Below are 20035 nucleotides of genomic sequence, written 5' to 3' on the forward strand. Positions count from 1 at the left end.
TAGTTTCACTAACTGATATTTTCTAGCTTAATTTACAAATTTTCAAATGGATCCCTTGTTCTTTCCCACATATCTTTATTTACACATTCGGATAGACAGGAGGCTCAGTCAAACAGATGGCAATCTGTGAATTAACCAGACACAAGTCTTATGAGCTTGATGGAGTAAAGTAGCTGCTCTACCAATGAGATTAACTATTGATGAGCAGTACAGCCAGAGAATGTCTAACTCAGTGAGAAGTATATTCTCTTCTTCTTTGGAATATGTTTTTCTGGAAACTGCAGTTGGACTATATAATTTTTAAAAAAATTATTATAAATATTAAACAAGAAAAAAAAATCATTTGAAATACTAATAAAAAATAAAAATATAAGATATATTTATTAATATTGTATGTAGTACGTCTTCAAAAGTATAAAAAATTGAATAGATATAATTAAATCCACTGAGAGACAATGAAGCATTACTTGTGTAGGCTCAAAAGTAGACTAGAAAAGTTAAACTGTAAGTAGAAGCAGCTGTTATACAGAATAAAAAATAGTACTGACATATTTGTCACTCACTATTAGCAAAATTAATATAATCTTGCGTATAATAAAATATCAAAACAAATGTTAATTTTCCAAGACAAATTCAACAAAATATTAAATAATAAATACTACTGATGGTGGATTAATTATTTTAGTAAATGAAAAAATAAATAAAATTAATTATATTTTTATATTAAATTTACACTAATTTTTACACTAAATTGAAAAAAAAAAATTTTTTCCCCACTACTATAATACATCATAGAAGTACAATTTTATAAGTAAAAAAAATTCACATAGTGAAGTTTAATACAAAGTACAATTTTTTTTTTGCTAAAAAAATTGAATTAAATTACAGTTGAAGAAATAAATTATATTACTTAAGTTACAAAAAAGAAAAAAAAACTTTCTAAATCTTGTAGAACACCAATGTGATATCAAAGTTTTAAAATGCTATACAATCCCTTTTAAATTTAAAAAAACAGCTAATGTATGTACAGTTCAAAAATTTTAATTTTGATGGATTGACCATGATTTTTCATACGTTTTTATACTGAAATAAAAATTTCAACACTGATATATTATTGAATGTTATGATTAGATTACAATTCAGTCTTATAAATTTCCTTTTAATAGTTAACAATTTAATTGGTTCTGTTATTTGTTTCATTTTTTAATTGTTTGAGCATCCAGGAAAAAGATTTACACCTAGGACACTGGTCAATGTCCATGAGAAAAATTGTCTGAAACAATGATATTAATAAAGTAAAAATATATAATAAATATTATGTATTTAAAAATATATAAATATATATATATACATCGCCACTTAAAATAAAATGACTATAAAATTTATTTTCTCTTATCGCTATTTCAGTTTTTGGTTGAAGAACCACTAAACTAAATGTATTAAGGCATCTTATTCTATACTAATTTAGGCTAGGCACTTTACAAGTATAAAAAACGAACTGCCCGACCATATATCTGCACAGTTCAAGAGAAACCATTCTAAAAGCTTGATCAGAGCCCATATTACAAAGTATTAAATTTAAAAAAAGGAGAAGTGATTTTAATTCATATTAAAACAATATATACCAAGGTTATTTTTTTCAAGGTCCGATCGGTCACAAAATAAAAACCCGCACAAAACTCAGATGAACCTTTGCGCATATGTGTTGCGCAGCGTCTCTAGTATGGCCTTTAATCACGCCACGTCACTTCGTTTAGTTCTGAACACGCAGCCAGCACGTAAACATGTCTACAACAATAGCATCTCCCGTGAAGTGTGAAGTGCGTGCGGTAATTTGATTTCTTCAGGCTGAGGGGTGTAATGCAGCTGAAATTCATAGACGAATAAGTAATGTGTACTGTGAAACTTCAATGAGTGACAGCCAAGTGTGATAATGGTGCAGGAACTTTAAAGCAGGACGTATAGATGTTCATGATGCAGTCGGTCAGGGAAGGAAGCGAGTGTCAACCGATGATCTCATTGAGCGAGTGGATGAGGCAATTCGAGAAAATCATCGGTTCACAATTTCTGTATTGAGTGATTCGTTTCCTGAAATTTCACGGTCAGCTCTCTACACCATTGTGAGTGAGAGACTTCAGTACCACAAACTGTGTGCGAGATGGGTTCCCAAGATGCTGTCCGACCATCACAAAACAATGAGAATGGATGCCTCTCTAATGTTTCTCCAATGCTGCGAAAATAAAGGAGAAGATTTTTTTAACAAAATTGTGACAGGGGATGAGACATGGGTCCATTTCGAAACTGAAGAATCAAAAGAACAATCCAAACAGTGGATGGATTCTCATTCTCCCAGTAAACCAAAGAAATTCAAGCGAACCTTCTCCAACAGAAAGTGTATGGCTACTGTGTTCTGGAACCGGAATGGAGTTCCCTTGGTGGAATTCATGGAACGTGGCACGACCATCACTACAGCCTCATACTGCGTGACTCTTCAACGTCTACGAAGGGCAATTCAGAATAAGCGGAGAGGAATGTTGTCATCAGGCATTGTCTTTCTCCATGACAATGCTCGGCTGTACACTGCAGCTGTAACAAAGAAGCTCCTGCAGCATTTTCGTTGGGAAGTGTTTTATCACCCACCATATAGCCCGGACTTGGCTCCATCCGATTTTCACCTCTTTGCTCACTTGAAATGCTGGATAGGAGGACAAAATTTTGGCACAGACATCGAGCTGCAGACCAGCGTAGAAACATGGCTGAAAACAGAGGCGGGTCCGTTGTATGACGAGGGTATTGGAAAGTTGGTACAACGCTACGACAAATGTCTAAATCGGAGTGGCGAATATGTAAAGTAGAATAACTATGTAAGTACTTGTTACAAATAAAAAATTTTTTATTTTCACTGTGGTTTTAATTTCGTGACCGATCAGACCTTGAAAAAAAAAAAAACTTTATTACTGTATGTATGTATTTATTACTGTATCAGTAATAAATTTATTACTGATATATATACATATATCAGTAATAAAGTAAGTGCGTGCAAATACTGCAAAAGTGAAGAAAGTAATGTGGTAATAGAAACCATTCTGTACATTTTATAATAAATTCAGTAAGGATGAAGAAAGTAAAGGATTTTTATAAAATTAGTTTGTTTACAAAACTAAAGAGTAATAACAATTGTTCTATAAAAAAAGATAAGTGAGTTATAAAAAGTAACAAAGAAAATATAATAAAGCCCTTTCATATAAGTATTATTTACATCATGAGAAAATAGTTCTGGTTCAACAGGGCTGTACTTGTACAATGTGAATAAATAATAATTATTAATAATATATTAATAATAATAATTAATAAATAACAAAATAAACTTCACAACGCTTCGTTTTGACTTTCATAATAAAATTTAAATCTTTGGAACAAATTATTTCTTCAAGAAATTTTGTCAGAGACATCACTGTCTGTGGCTATTATTACATGCATACTGTGTTTTATTACTATTATGATAACCTTACCGTGAGTCATGAATTCATTTATTGTCCTACATGGAAAATGGGGAGTTTGAGGTGCAACAAAAGCAGTTGTATTTTAATATTAACAGCTATTCAATACTGCTTCCTGGCCACTATTCTGTTAACGGGTGATAAAATATCCATCACAGTGTGGTAATCCAGAAGTGTAACAAGTTACAAAACTACTCAGTTATCGAATAAAGGATCAGGTTGTATAAACCTAAATCAAGAGAACTGAAACTTTTATATTAAATAATGTTTCTAAATTTATATTACATATATAACAGCAGACCGTAAATTACATGAACATTTATTAAAAATAATTTTGACATGTCTTAACTGCTATGACTTTTTAATAAGTTTAAAAGTTCATTATTTCAATTCAGGTTAAGTATGTATAATATACGAGGGGCAGCTGTAATGTAATGGAGAACAAAATATCGCACAAAGTGACAGAATCAGCTGTCTTGTACTTACATTCCCCTACTACTAACATTTCAAAATTTGTTAACCCTCACCCTCTCATTGTTATAGATTAAAGTAGGTGTACACCTACTATGTCAACATATCTAAAATAACAAGCAGATTGAATTTTTAACAGTGGAAAAGTAAATATTAGTGACATGCATCATTATCATCATCTAAAAGCCGTTCATGATAATGAAACTTGATCAGATTACTGTAAGTAGGTGGACAATAAAATTTCACGTATTAGAAACTGATAAGGAAATTTTGAGGATGAATTTTGCAGTCATGGACAAGTTTCTGTGACTGATGAGATGCACCAAAAGGAAGTGGATGAATTTATTTAAAATAACCATTATCATCAACCAGATAGGCATATCAAAAGAACAAGTAGAACACATTTTTGCATGACTGGGCTACCGTAAATTTGATCACAACAGGTACCATGCAGATTCACATAAAAGACCAAATAACAAACAGGGGAATGTTGTGGACAGCTTCTGAAATGTTATTGTGATGAGGGAGATGACTTCCTTTTCAATACTGTGATGGGAGATGAAACTTGGGTGGATCATTGACCCAGAAGAAAAATGGCAGAGAATGGAATTCTGAGACTGTGGTTTGTCACAATCAATAAAGTTCAGCAGACCATAACCATCTGCAAAAAAATTTCACTTGACAGCATCCTGGGATTCCAAAGACGTGTATGTGTCTTGACTACCTAGAAGCCAGTTGGTCTGTAAATTTTGTGTGAAACAAAGACATTAAAACACCTTAGGAAATGTATGTATCATCTTTGAAAATCCACAGATAATTCTCCAACACAATAATGCTCAAACACACACACTGTATGCCGCAGCCAAAGCTCTTGAGAAGTTGAAATTTCAACTTATTCCACACCCTCCATACTCACCAGATTTAGCAACTTGCAATTTTCACTTCTTTCCAATTAAAGAGGGATAATAAGGATATTCATTTCATCACAGATGATGAACTGAAGGATGCAGAGAGGTAGAGATTCAAGAATAGACTACCAGCATTCTTCATCGACGATTGAGATAACTCGTTCACTGTTGGAAGAAATGTGTAGCTGTAAATGGTGACCACGAGGAAAAATAAATGTAAGTTTTAGTAGCAAATAAAATGACTTTTATGCTATATTTGTTTCATTTAAACATTTCTTTGCATATGCAAGTTATGAACTACTGCATCACATTTAAGTTACCACACTTAGATAAAAATAGGAGACTTCCTGAGTATTATCATTGTTAAATCTCAGCATATTTTAGAACTTCATATCTAATTAAGATACTTTTCCTCAACCATTACCATCACATTTCCCAATAGATATTTGCACATTAGTATAATAAATTTTTATTGTCTAACTAAAATATTATAATTTTTTATGTTTTATGAATTACAAGCTTGTAATACTGGTTTCTGTGTGACATTCCTTTGTAAGCAGAATCATTAAAAAATAACCAGTAATATACTTAATACCTGTATGAACAGTGGCATCGACCACTAATTCATACAAACCATTGTCACTGACTCATCATGTTTTTTTCAACTGTATTAAAAGAAATATATTGTCTTACAATTCTAATTTATGTACGGTACTAGTTATAACAAGCTTATATTTCAATATATTTTAACATAGTTTTTGAGGTCATAGACTGTAGGAATATGATGACCCATTAATTTTCAGTGTCTCTTCATAATACAGTCATCACAAATTGAATGTATATTTTTATACATCATTTTTCCCAACTGTTTTCTAAAAAAAGAAGAAAAGATTAAATACATTTTTTAGATAAAATTCTCACAGATTAAAAAATATTCTCTATAAAACAAACTGGACGAAATGAGGGAACTCTTATTATCACTAATAAACAAAGCTGTTTTAATTAAATCCATGAATGAATAGCAATATACTTGAATAAAGAAAATAGAATAATAGTTAGTAACATTTATTTTCACAAATTACAAGTGTGGAACATACAAATTTTAAGTATGACATAAACATTCTTTAATACCAGCATGAGTGCAAATCCTGACAGTTTAGTTTTGACACGCATACATACACACTCACCCAGAAGAGGGGATGAGAAAGAAAATAATCACAATCATAGTCGATCAGGCATTAAATTGAAGATCTCATTAATTTTGTTATAACCTTTGTTCATTTAGACCACCCAATCATTGATGACACTTTCACATTAACTTTATTTATATCGTGGTGAACAAACAAATTTTGTACATAATAAAGAAATAAATAAAGATAAGATTATATTTCAAATTGGCAAGGTGCTAGATAATTTTCAGTATATATATATATATATATATATATATATATATATATATACATACACACTAGCTGTTTTTTTTTTCAACCTCCGATGGTCTATAAAAAAAGGCACACTGATATAACAAAATGATTTTATTACTAAAAGTATCTAACTTATTTTTATACATAACCGCGAAAACGATTGGGGCATTTGTCGTATCGTGATACCAACTTTCCGATGCCCGCTTGAAAGAAGTTTGCCGCCGGTGAGGTAAGGTACATCTTGACAGTCTCCTGAGGTTCTTCGTTGGTGGTGAAGTGTTGTCCGTCCAACCATGCCTTCAATTCTCGAAAGAGGTGAAAATCGCTAAGTGCTAGATCTGGATTATACGGTAGATGGTCGAAACTTCCCACTTGAATTCTTTGAGAAGGTCTTGCGTCACATTGGCACAGAGCAGTCATGCATTGTCGTGGATCAAAATCACGTTGGATGAGAGCATGCCTTTTCGTTTGTTCTGGATCGCTCTGCGGAGGCGACGTAAAGATTCTCAATAAACTTCCTTTGTTATTGTTGTCCTTTGTCTTTGTTATTGTTGTCCATAAAGTCCAAGACAACTTTATAGTCCCAAAAACTGCAGCCATTGTTTTCCTGTTGCTCATCGTCTGTTTGAACTTTTCCGGCTTGTTTGTAAGAGTGTGTCCATCCACTGTCTAGACTGTTCTTGGTTTCTGTATTGTCATACTGGTTCAAGTCTCATCGCCAGTAACGATAAACTAAATACTCCTTCCTCTCATTATCGTAATGCGTGAGAAACATTAAGGCTGATGCCATTCGCTGCGTTTTGTGATCGTCACTCAACATGCACACAATTTCCGGTATTCTAGGTCTTTAGTCCCAATTGTGTATAGAGACGATCTTGAACTTTCTGGTATTTCGGCAAAAGTTTACTTATCGTAAACCTCCGTTTGTCGCGGAGAAAATCAACACGCTCAGTCAGGCGTACAATAGCGACATACTTGCGTCCTTGCCCATTATCATGGACGTCCGTTCGCCCTTCTTTAAATTTCCTACACCATTCCCATACACTACCATCACTGATAAAGTTTTCACCATACACTAGGCTTATTCTGCAATGGATTTCAGCAGCGTTATACATCCTTCTGCTTGCAGAAAACGTACCACACTTCGCAACTCACACTTAACGGGAGCATCAATCCTAGCACCCACGTTCAATTGCCCGTAGCTCGGCTCAGACTGATACAGTGGAGCCGGTATTAACAGAGGTTTTTTTTTGGGGGGGGGGGGCGCAATCGCACCGACCTGGCTTCCGCCTATCTCTTCTTAGACACGATCGTAGGTTGAATAGAAACAGCCCTCGTATGTGTCTGTATATATATATATATATATATATATATATATATATATATATACATACACACACACACACACCAACCACTGTCCAGATAATGGTGAATGTGCTTTCCTCAATGAAATCAATGTGGACACTCAGATTGACAACCTTAGTTCTGTATCAAAAATATTAAAAATTTTAATTTATTTTACTTGACCAATACATTACATTTAATTCTAGTAAAATATTATTTTCACCCTGGTACAATATTGTTTTACCTTATAATAATGTAATACTCTCTTTTTACATTTCAATATTTTTATACAATCTACTAACCATCTTTATTAACAGATCATAATTTTTAACAATAAAGTAGAACACCGTATAACTAGAGAAGTATATGTTATTTAGCTTCATCTTAAATGAAGAAAAATAACAAAAAGCAAATCTTAAAAATTAATTTTTGTATAACATTACCTTTGAATGTATTCGGCATGTTTTTTTTATTCTACCATACATTATACATCCACAAAAAGTACAAAGTATTTTACTACTTGGTTCAAAACATATACATTGCTTAAAATTTTCCTGACAAGGTTCCTCTGATTCAAAACTATTACTTCTTTCTTTTCTCATCCTGAAAAATTAACCATTAATTTATAAATAAAACCTATGACTTCATGTTAATTCTTAATAAATAACAAAATATATTAAAACAAGTACAACTTAGTCAAGTTATAAGATAGCTAAGTGGGGTGTCTTAATGCTTTCAATATTAGCATTTAAAGAACTGGAACATCATTTATCAGAAGAATGAATTTTAATTGTCATTACTACAATACATAATGTGCATTTTTAGATTTAGGATACAAAGCAATTTTGATATTTCTTACCAGTTTTTTTTGTTATCCATAAAATAGCTCGCCAACTACTGATATGGGTATATAATGTATAATAAAGTTCTAATCTGAATAACATTAAACATATTTACCTATATATTAATCTGATATCAAATTTATTTTTTTTCATGGTAAAAAAATGTTCTTAAAACAGATGTTAATTAGCTGAAAATTTTTCTGTTTCATAACATGTTACTAATTTAATCAAATTTAAAACAGACCACCAAGTATAATTAGACCATTGACAATCAACAAAATGCACACTTTTAAATTGCTGTCAATGTATAGTTTTAAAATTATTCAGCCAAGCAGATATTAAAACATTAATTATTAAATAGTGCATCTAACCTTTCACTAAACTCGAGATCAAAACAATGTAGTAATACAAAGAAGTCAGTTATTTTGTGTTTTCAGAAATAGCATGGTTACAAAAATATAGCTTATTCAATTTATTTATACTGCTTATAAAACTTTGCTACACAAGCTTTTTTTTTGGGGAGGTGTGAAACGCTTTTACGTTATCATTGCCCAGACACAATGTATTTGTTTTAAAAAACTAAATGTTTTTTAAACAAATGTCTGGTCATTTGTGAAATAGCAGACTGAATCTCACATACAACAGGGTGTCTGTAGTGTACGTCACTAATCCCCTGCAAGGCACTCATGGAATCTGAGCAAACAAGTATATGTCAAAATGTTGGCTTAATTATAAGGCCTTATTAAACCCACCAGGTTGGTCTAGCGGTGAATCTCGCAAATCAGCTGATTTCAAAGTGGAAAGTAAGGTTCAAATCCTAGTAAAGACAGTTACTTTTATACAGATTTGAATACTAAATCGTGGATACCAGTGTTCTTTGGTGCTTGGGTTTTAATTAACCACACATCACAGAAATGGTCAACCTGAGACTGTACAAGATTACACTTCATTTACCCTCATACATATCATTCTCTAAAGTAATATCTGACAGCGGTTCTGCAGGCTAAACAGAAAAAGAAAAAAGGACCTTATTAACAGCAAAAAGCTCTGCAATGTAAATGCTGGTGACAAGTAGTTTCCGTCATTGCTAATCATCTGCTGTATGCTACAGAATTCAGAATTAAAGTCTAGTATTTTTTTTTATGAAATTTCAATTTCCATTTTATGAGTGTAGTTAGGTTGTTGAGGTACAACTATTCGGCTGAACTTTGAGGTTACAGCCCATCTTACACTGAGAAAAAGATTTTACTTATTAACCAAGCTTTTATGTTATATATTGTAAAGTGATGGAAATGAACTACTGAGAATTTTATAATTAAAAAAAATAACCCACTAATACAACTGTAGTTGTAAAAGGGAAAAGTAAAAATTGAATTAGAAAATAAGATCAATTACTGTACGAGGTGTGTGAGAAAAGTAATGAGACTTTTTACTTACCAAAGTTTTTATTTTTTTCCAAACAACAACATTATACCCTTCAAAGTAGTTCCCTTGGGCAGCTGTACACCGGCGAAGTCGTTGTTCTCACTCCTGGTAGCAGCGCTGTAAGGCTTCAACTGGTAGGACTTTTAACTGGTCGGTCACAGTCTTTTGAATGTTCTCCAGAGTTCCAAAATGACGTCCTTTTAAAACATGTTTCAATTTCGGGAAAAGGAAAAAGTCACAAAGACTCAAATCAGGTGAATAGGGGGATTTAGCAACCATAGGAATGCATTTTGAGGTCAGAAATTCGGTGATGGAAATGGCCGTGTGATACGGGGCATTGTCATGATGAAGCATCCACTTGTCTGCAATGTCTGGTCTCATGCAAATCACTCTTTTCCTGAGTCTTTCAAGGACAACTTTGTATAACATTGGTTGACAGTTTGTCCTGGAGGAACAAATTCTTTATTCACGATACCCCTACTGTCAAAAAATTTGCTCATTTGACATTTTTTCGGTCGAGGAGATGATGGAGTGTGCCACTCTTTGCTTTACCGCTTTGTTTCAAGATCGTACTCAAATATCCAGGATTCATCACCTGTAATCACACAATTGAAGAATTCTTGGTCATTGTCAATCCTCTCAAGAAGATCAACACACATGTTTCTTCGATTGTCCTTCAGTTCTGTTGTGAGGTTTTGCAGCACCAATTTCACACAAACCTTTCACATGTCAAAATTTGATGTACAGTGAAAATGTTTAAATTTAACTGTTCACTCATCATTTTTATTATTAAACGACGGTCACAAAAACCCTCACATGCTCAACGTTTTCTCAGATTTTGAAATTGAAGATCTCCCTGAGCGAAGTTGATCTTTAACGTGTTCTTGGCCTTCCAAAAACGATTTGTGCCAGCGGAAAACTTGTGCTCTTGATAAGCAATGTTCCCCATAGGCCTGTTTCAACTTTTCAAAGGTCACACTTGTGGATTTCCCAAGTTTAACACAAAACTTGATTGCACAGTGTAACTCTAAATTCCGACGCTCCATTTTCGTAACAGACAGTAAAAACATAACTTCACTGACGACGCTGTCAAAAATAATGTGTTGGCTGTACGGAGTTGAAACTCGTACTGGGCATGTTGGAAGGGATGAACAAACTGGTCTAACACAGACCGGTAAACATAGTGCTGCCACATCACTCACAGTGTTACCAATCTCATTACTTTTCTCACACACCTTGTAGAAATGAGCATTTACTACCACAGTGGTTGAATCATGGTTCTTTAAACTGAGCTGTAATTTTAAGATAAGCTATTTCTTATGTACCTTTACAAAATGTTTTAAAGACTCCCTGATAAAAATAGTTACAATCTAGTGTGAGTCTAGATGCCTTTTTTTCTATATGCTGCTTAACAATCTGGTCTATTACATTACTCTATAATGTTTCTAGAGTAATCTAATGTGTTTAATTTTTTAAGTGAACTACCAGACATTGATTACCTGTTCACTATTTTATGTTTTTCAATAAAAATTTATATTTTAAGAAGAGATTGAGATATTTTAATGAAATTTTACTGACTTCAAAAAATATTTATTCAAAATCTATACAATAAATAAGTGAAAATTTTTCATTGGAAAATTCCAAAATGGCAGTCATTAAAATTTGTTATCAACAGCTCCATAAATGTTATTTTTATCATATTATGTTTTATTGATTAAAATGTTAAGCCTTTTATTGTAAACAGAATGATACCACATTAGTTCAAATCACTTTATAAACAACTGAGATAAGGCTGAAATTGTTAAAATGAATTGTAAAAAATATGCATTCTGATAACTTTGTACCTGTCCTATTATTACTAAAAATAGAAATTATTAATTACTTTAATTCAACTACTGAAGGAAGGAAAAGTTAGAAATAAAAATAAACATTATCTGAATTTCCCATTATAATTTGTTTTTTTCTTTATAGACAATTCAATAAATTGTACATTAGCATGCTGGCTTTATCTTCAGCTGGTTCTAAATTTGATTCCCAGTAAGGATCTCATATTTTTTATCTTTTAACCTCATTAAAAAAAATAGCTACTGTGAAAGTGACTGTTTAATCTCATTAACTTATTAATTAAAATATTTAAATTTTACAGGTCAGAGATATCAGTAGAAGCGGAGATGAATAACACTAGGCCAACACTCATGTCAATTTCATCCAGTTCTAACCTGCATGTTTAAAATGAAATACTCAAAAGATTAACAACATGTAGGAACTTGCCGGGTAGTTACAGATTTTATTGGGATCAAACAAATGGGATATTTAATTAATAACAAACATGAAAATTAATTAATAATTTATTTATTATAAAAATTCAATAAAAAGCAAGAATTTACAAGAGATTACTATCAAGCAAGTTCAGAGTGGATAACAGTGAAGAGAAGTTATTTAACAGGTAAGCTAGCTACTGGTTATTTTAATATTCTGTAATTAATGTTAGTAATGTAAAAATTAATTACAAATATTACACACTATTGCTGTTGTAAAAATTGAATTAAAGAAAAAGATTATCCTTGGTCACAAAAGTATTATTAGTATCACAATGCAACTGGAATAACAGTGTTTATTCTTAGATCAATAAAAATGAGTTATGACCAACTGAGTTTTGTATAATGTTATTTATGTTAAAAATGACATTGTAAACTTATATCGCATTTTTATTTATATAATTAAATAAGTAAATAAATTGAACTACTAATTAGGAAAAACCTTAAGTTTTCCGCAATTTTACACAATCCAGTCTTAACAATGACTGAGTGAAGATTATTTATCATTATAGAAAAACAATAGGATTTAATAAATTCTATCAAATTACAATAAACAGATTTATTTAAATTTTAACTAAATTTAAACAAAATAAACATTAGATAATAATTGTACAACAGATTATATTTTCAATTTTCTTAGAGCAAAGGTTCCCAACCTGGGGTCCTTGAGAACATCAATAAAATCAACAACTCTAACAATTAAAAAATAATAAGAAAATAGAAAAATATAAAAAATAATAAAAGGAAATAATAAGAAGAATAAAGAATAATAAGATATTAAATAAAAATATTAAAATAATTTTATTTTCAAAATAAAATTATTTTAAACATCATTTTATCATGTTCTCAGAATGTAAGAATATTTTTAGTATTGTCACTAGAATTTCCAGCCTTAGAATTTATGAAGGAATGTTTGTACCATTACTTGGAGAGAGTTGAGTAACCCATTATTTTTTACCACAGCTATCTTTTGTTAGCAGAGTTAACACCCCACCATCTTCTATAAATTTAACTGTTTTGGTAGAGTTTATTTGAACTTTGAAACCACTGGCCAGTAATTCAGACGTTTCTTTGTAGTGTGATTGGTTTGGACTTGTGTTAATCGAAGGTTCAAAAGGTGGAAGCTCAAAACGAGATACTTGTGATGCAAAGTTAAATTTCCTTTGAACTATAAGGATTGATTGTTGAAATCAGGTTCACTGAAACATCACAACAGTGAAGACTTCATGTAGCATTTCAAATTCATAAACACAGTTTATGAGACATTGAAAGGTGGAGATCTTGAAAGGATTTGGATAGTTACTTGTATTTAGAATTCGGATTCACAATACTAGACAAAGGTGGAGAGGAGAAGCCACCACAATGTGTTATTTGCAATGATGTTCTATCAAATGAGTTCGTGAAACCTTCAAAACTGTAGTGGCACTTACAGACTAAACATAATGACTGTGCTAGTGAAACACCTGAATATTTTCAAAGTAGCTTATAAATGTAAAAAAATGTAAGAAATCAACAAAAAGTTTTGCAAGTTTAGACAATGAAATGGCTATTCTAGCTTTCTATGAAATTATTCATACAGTAGCAACTTAACTTAGCTACTTAAAAACAACAGCTACATACTATAGCAGGAGAGCAAATTCTTCCTGAAATGAACAGAAAAACTATTATGATTGATGGTATATGAACAAAGAAAGTGTCTTCAGTATGCTACCAAATAACATAATAAAAAGACGAATTAATGAAATGGTGGAAAATGTAAAGAGTACATTAGTTAAAAGAGTATGATCAATTGAACATTTTGCATTGCAACTGGATGAAAGCAGTGATATTTCAGACTAGGTCAATCTATTATACTTTGTGAGGTACAAATATATAAATAACATTTATGACGATGTTATTTTGCAGTGCAGTCCCATTACAGGCTATCGATGAGGATAATCACCACCAGATCAAATGATCTGATTGATGATGATCACATCATTCACATCATGATCGAATGATATGACAGATGATCCAATGATATTATTGAAAACATAAAAGAACATCTTGGAGTCATTGTCATTGAAATTAAGGTAATATCTTCTTTCCTGAAGTGGAAATAACTGAATTAAAAACTCTTCATGATGACAGATAGCCTTCCCATCAAAGTAGAAGAGGAGCTGCTAGACTTAGCATGAGATTCCAGTTTGAAAATAGTGTTTCCTACTATTACTCTATTGCAATTTTAGTTGTATGCACAACCGATATACCTACATGTTTCCCAAACCATTACATTTATACCAATTGCATTCATCATACTTGTGCAAGTGTACATTTTCTTCTCTACTTTGCTTAAAAAACAAGTATAGAAATAAACTTGATGTGCAATCAGATTTACGAGTTTGAGAATTTACAATTGAACCAGAAAACTGGCAGCTACAAAACAACACCAACCGTTCCAGTGACAACCTTACGGTAAGCTTGAAAACCTTTTTTTCACAGCGACATCAAGTAAAATTATGTTCATTTTTATAGTGTTCTCAGATAAATTTACAACCTAAAAGTAAAATGTAATTTTGCTAACATTTGAGATGTTTGACTTGACACTTGACTTGAGATGTTTAATTTGTTGCATTATTCAAATGTTTAGTGACATTACATTAAGTCGACCAATATTAATTAGGAAAATATTTAGAGGGTCTGTCAGTACACAGTATGGGCTACAGGCGATTCATAGCAATTAAAAGTTTGGGAACCGCTGTCCTAGAACAAATGTTTGAAGTTGTGGCTACTGGTGACAAATACACAGTAACATCCAACTATTTAACGACTCTTACTCTTTCAAAAATACCTGGTGTAGCTCTGATACATTAAAAACTTTCTCCAATTCTCTGCTGAAAATTTTTAATACTGAGCACTGGTATTCTGCAAACCATACTTTTCAGATTTTCCAAAATATATAAATCTATTGGTTTGCATCTCGTTATCTTACAGCCAAACTATTGGTCCTATAAGAGCAATCCACCTTTCAGGAAAGTAGTCATCCAAGTTCTGAACAATGTTGATAGTGAAGTGCGGTGGGGGTCATTGTCCATGAACCACATGTTATTTCTGTTTACAGGAATATCTTCATCCAAATAATTGGGTAAAAGTTTTTTTTTTGGAAAAGGTAATAATTCTCACTGTTCAATTTTCCTGCCAGAAAATATGGGTCAATTAGTGATTCACTGATTACACAAGCCTAAGAATTTATTGAAAATGACTTCTGAAATCTTAACTTCATAAATGGTGTGAGGGTCTTTTTGTACCCAATAATTATTATGAAAATTTATGATTCCATTTCAGTTGAATCTAGCATCATCAGTGAACATTATTACAGAAGAAACTGTGGATTAGTTACCAATTTTATAAAAATTATCTCACAAAAATGCTCATCTAGACAGTTGATATTTTTTGTTATTCACTAGCACTCTGTACATGATATGGATAAGCTATTAACTTTGAAGAATTCTCCAATTAATCATAAAATCAAATTGTATAAATAATGCAAGCCTTCTTGTACTATCCTTTAGATTTCCTTCAATAAGTTCTAATACACATTCTTCCAACACTAGCACTCTTGCACTTTGCTAATTGTATTTGATTGTGAAAGGATTAGACGGTGCAAAAATAATTTAACTGAATTAGCAATATCGTAAGCACTGTTTTTAGTATATGTATATACAATAAATATGAAAAAAAATTAATACTTACAAAGTAATATTACAAAGAACATTCCCCAAATAGTGGTGACTTGGTGAGCAAGAGCTAACAATTCAGCACTTTTCAACAGTTCTATTAGCTACTACTACTTTGAAGCAGAAAATCTTACAGAAAAATTTTTACACAATAGCAAGTAAATGTACTACAAATTTTCTAAAAATTAGAGAACAAATTTGGTTGTAACTGTGATGAAATGCCGTTAAGTTAAGCTATAATCTCACATTGGTTGGTCAACAAAATTACACACAATAAGAATTATTTGCTGGATATAGTATGGTTTTATGATTCTTTTATACATTCCAGGTGTGCAAATATGAAACTGGAATTTGTCCATAGATGGCCCTTGCTGTCAATGTAGTTACACAGTGTTCAGTCCGCCCTCGTGAGATGCCACTGATGCAGATGCCTCGAGGGACTTCTACATTAGTAAATTTACCCCAGTAGAAATTTTGCCTTCCGAAGAAGACATCTGACACCTAATACTACTACATAGCCCTCAGGATTTAAACTAGAAGCCTACTCGTGGAAGATCGAAGACTCCACGCCTGTCACCACTTTAAAGCCCCTAATCTACACCCAGTACGCATAGATGCATCAAGTATGCCAAGACAGCATATCAATCAGCAAAATTCAGTCTAACTGCAATGAATATCAGTTAATTTAAGCGATTGGAGTGCAGCCAGCATAAAACTAAGTCCCAGAGGATGTCAGGTTTGGTCTGTCGGGAGCTGAGTATAACCTCTAGTCTTCCACTACAGCTCCGTTTTTGAGGACCGCTTGGAATAGTTCTAGGTTGATCGCAACCAAATTTACTTATTACCCCCTTAATAAGTGTGCACTACAATTCGACCAATCGCCATCCTAAAGTTAGTAAATTATACCCGGGGAGTAAACTCCCCAGGCACAGCCTCTTTTGAGGCTGTGCCTTAACTCAAAATCTAACAGAGGCCGGTGCCAAAGCGCCTACCTCTAGCCAGTTGAATTGCCTGGGCGGTGACCTAGCCACTGAGAACCTACAGGACAAGGCATCCGCAAACACCAACACAGGTTAGAGAAGCACAGGCTAGTCAAGTGTAAGTACAGCGGCAGAAACTGCTAGGAAACCTAATCTCTGCCAGGGCAACACCATCAAGCTAATGCGGCAACTGGGACTAAAGAACCTAAAGGTCGGATCGATTCGTGTGCGATGCGGAATCGACTCTGCAAGCAGAGCCTTACCACCAGAAACCCGCGGTCAAAAAGTAAATTGCCATTAGAAAAATTAAATTGCGATTTGGCATCGCAAAAGTAATACCTACAGCCTTCCGCATCAGAAAGGCAATGGATCATGTTAACACAGAACAGCAACTAAATGAGCTGGCAGATCACCCAACTTACAATGGGCGGTGTTGAAAACAACCCTGAGACTCACAAAAACAACTTTCCTAACTCTGCATGCAAACACCAAGCTTCAATGAAGGATACTAACTATCCAAGGAATTGAAATATAATTCTATCGCACATAAGTAACAGCCACAGTCCTTACTGTTGACCGAATGCTTGCACTCTTTGCGTAACCTTTTACAGTTGACGCACGATGGAGCCTCGGCTTTCTGCAGGCAGTCGTTGCGCTTGTGACCTTCCTCGCCACAATGTGCGCAGACCGACGCATACTTACAGAATTTGGCCCTGTGACCAAACCGACAGCACTTGAAGCACCTTTGCACGTCAACTTACTCCTTAACCCTACAGGACGTGAAATCGACGTACAACCTACCCTCGGAAACAAACTTCTGGAAGAGACCAGCACCAAGTTCAAAAACCCTGTGATACCGCAGGGCATCACGCTTCCTCGTCTTGAAGAGTAGCCTACACTATTTCTTAAATTGGGCCTCATCCATTTCGGTGTTCTGCTCCCTCACGAGAGACAGAACCTCCTTATCGGATAGCCGCTGGTCAATGTCGTAGGCAATGACCCGGGGCCTACGTTTGCACTTCGGGTCAACCTTAACCTCGAGCTTTTGCACCTCAGGAGACTCCGTGATGACTTGGACTGTCTCCTTGTCGTTTGCAACCACTACCAGACCCTTGCTGATCTGTTTAATTTCCCTAATTTTGAGTATTTTTCGGTCTCTACGAATAGCGACCTGAAAATTCTCCTTGAGTTGCCTACTAGTTTTAGTAGACCTCTCAGGCTTGTTAACAAAAAGGACCTCAGGTTGCTTCGAGGTTTGTCAATGTAGTTACCGTCAAACCGCATTATTGGCACCATTTTCTTTCTTTGTCAGCTGACAAAGATTTTCAACTCGCAACAATACAAGTTTAATACAACAGCATAATTTTAATTAACATTGAACATGTCGAGTTTTGTACCTACAATTAAGATTTGCCGACAGCATTGATTTTCTGTTACCATTTAAAGAAAACTGTTGCAGCATCGTATTGAATGCTTGTCGAAGCTTATGGTGAGCATGCTCTTGGTAAATCACAGTGCTTTGAGTGGTTTAAAAAAAATTCATAAGTGACGATTTTACCCTGAGAAATGAAGAATGGTGGAAGACCAATGAAAGAGTTTGAAGACAGTGAATTGCAAGAATTGTTGGATGAGGATGATGCTCAAACGCAATAACTCGTGGATCAATTAAATGTAACACAAGAAGCTGTCTCCATATGTTTGAAAGCCATGGGAAAGAGATTCAGAAGATGGGAAAATGGGTTCCACATGAACTGAATGAAAGACAGCAAGAAAACCAAAAAAACCACTTGTGAAATGCTGCTCGCCAGGTACAAAATAAAGTCATTTCTCCATTGAATTGTGACAGGTGATGAAAAGTGGATATATTTTGAGAATCCTAAGTGTAAAAGATCACGGGTAACTCCAGGCAAGCCATTGACACTGATTTCAAGGCCAAATCGCTATAGACAATGCTCTATGTTTGGTGGGATCAGAAGGGTGTGATCTATTATGAGCTGATAAAACCTGGCGAAACCGTTAATACTGAACGCTACTGACAACAAATGATTGATTTGAATCAAGCATTGCATGAAAAACGACTAGAACATCAAAAAAGGCAACACAAAGTGAATTTGCTTCATGATAATGCACCATCACACATAGTAAAACCAGTCAAGGAAATGATCGAGGCGTTCAGTTGGGAAACACTTTCACATGTGGCTTACTCAACAGACTTGGCTCTGTCCGACTATACTATTTATTTGCATTGATGGGACACGCACTTGCTGAGCAGCGCTTCACTTCTTATGAAAATGTAAGAAAATGGCTTGATAACTGGTTTGCCTCAAAAGAGCAACTGTTTTTTTGGCATGGCATTCATAAATTGTCAGAGAGATGGGAAAAATGTATAGCTAGCGATGGGCAATATTTTGAATAAAATATTTTTTATTGTTTTCATACAGTAACGTGTATTTTCTTTACAAAAATTCTGATTTCATATTTACACACCTGGTGTGTGATTGCACATAACAGGATATATGCCCTGTAACATCTGTACATATTCTATTGACCAAAAATGTTTTGTATTTGTGAGCACAATATTAAAAAACTTAACATCAACCTTAAAAAATAGTTTAAAAAATTAAGGATATCAAGGGGTAGTGTGGAAGTTATGTCATATAGAAAAGAATATATGCATAAAAAAGTAGTGCAAGGGAGAAAGAAGAATAATGATACCAAATAAATTGTAATTTCTCTTCTCTGTGATTCCTAAATTCAACTGAAATATTAACTTACATTTGTTATAACTGCACTTCTTGTTTTAAAAGATACTTTATACAAGACTGGTAAAAAAAATCAATCACTCCATCCACTTACACCCTTAATGAGATACTAATTTTATATGATTTAACATTTGTGTTACCTAAAGAAACAAAAAAATAAAGCATTAATAAAATATAATCTAAATTTATTATCAAATCTTGCTGTAAAAAATAGCTGGTTAACAACAATATATGTGAAAAAGAGTATGTATATATATATATATATATATATATATATATTTATATATAATGTGCATGTACTAAGTTGGACTAAGCTCTTTGTCCTGGTGGCTATACTGATACATT

General features: G+C 33.3%; 1 long non-coding RNA gene across 2 annotated transcripts in view; it reads right to left on the reverse strand.

Annotated features, from left to right (window-relative positions):
- Window positions 1-928: 928 nt before the first annotated feature.
- The window catches only part of LOC142320271 (uncharacterized), a 38594-nt gene continuing 19487 nt past the window's right edge, over window positions 929-20035 (reverse strand). The window contains exons 2-4 of one of the 2 annotated variants that reach the window (XR_012755334.1): window positions 19704-19830; window positions 8091-8250; window positions 929-1273 (exon numbers count right to left, since the gene is read on the reverse strand). This is a non-coding gene — a long non-coding RNA (uncharacterized LOC142320271). The remainder of the gene's footprint in view (window positions 1274-8090; window positions 8251-19703; window positions 19831-20035) is intronic. The other variant, XR_012755333.1, reaches the window with a different exon arrangement.

Source organism: Lycorma delicatula, chromosome 2, assembly GCF_047948215.1.
Source record: "Lycorma delicatula isolate Av1 chromosome 2, ASM4794821v1, whole genome shotgun sequence".
In the NCBI taxonomy this organism is placed as follows: Eukaryota; Metazoa; Arthropoda; class Insecta; order Hemiptera; family Fulgoridae; genus Lycorma; species Lycorma delicatula.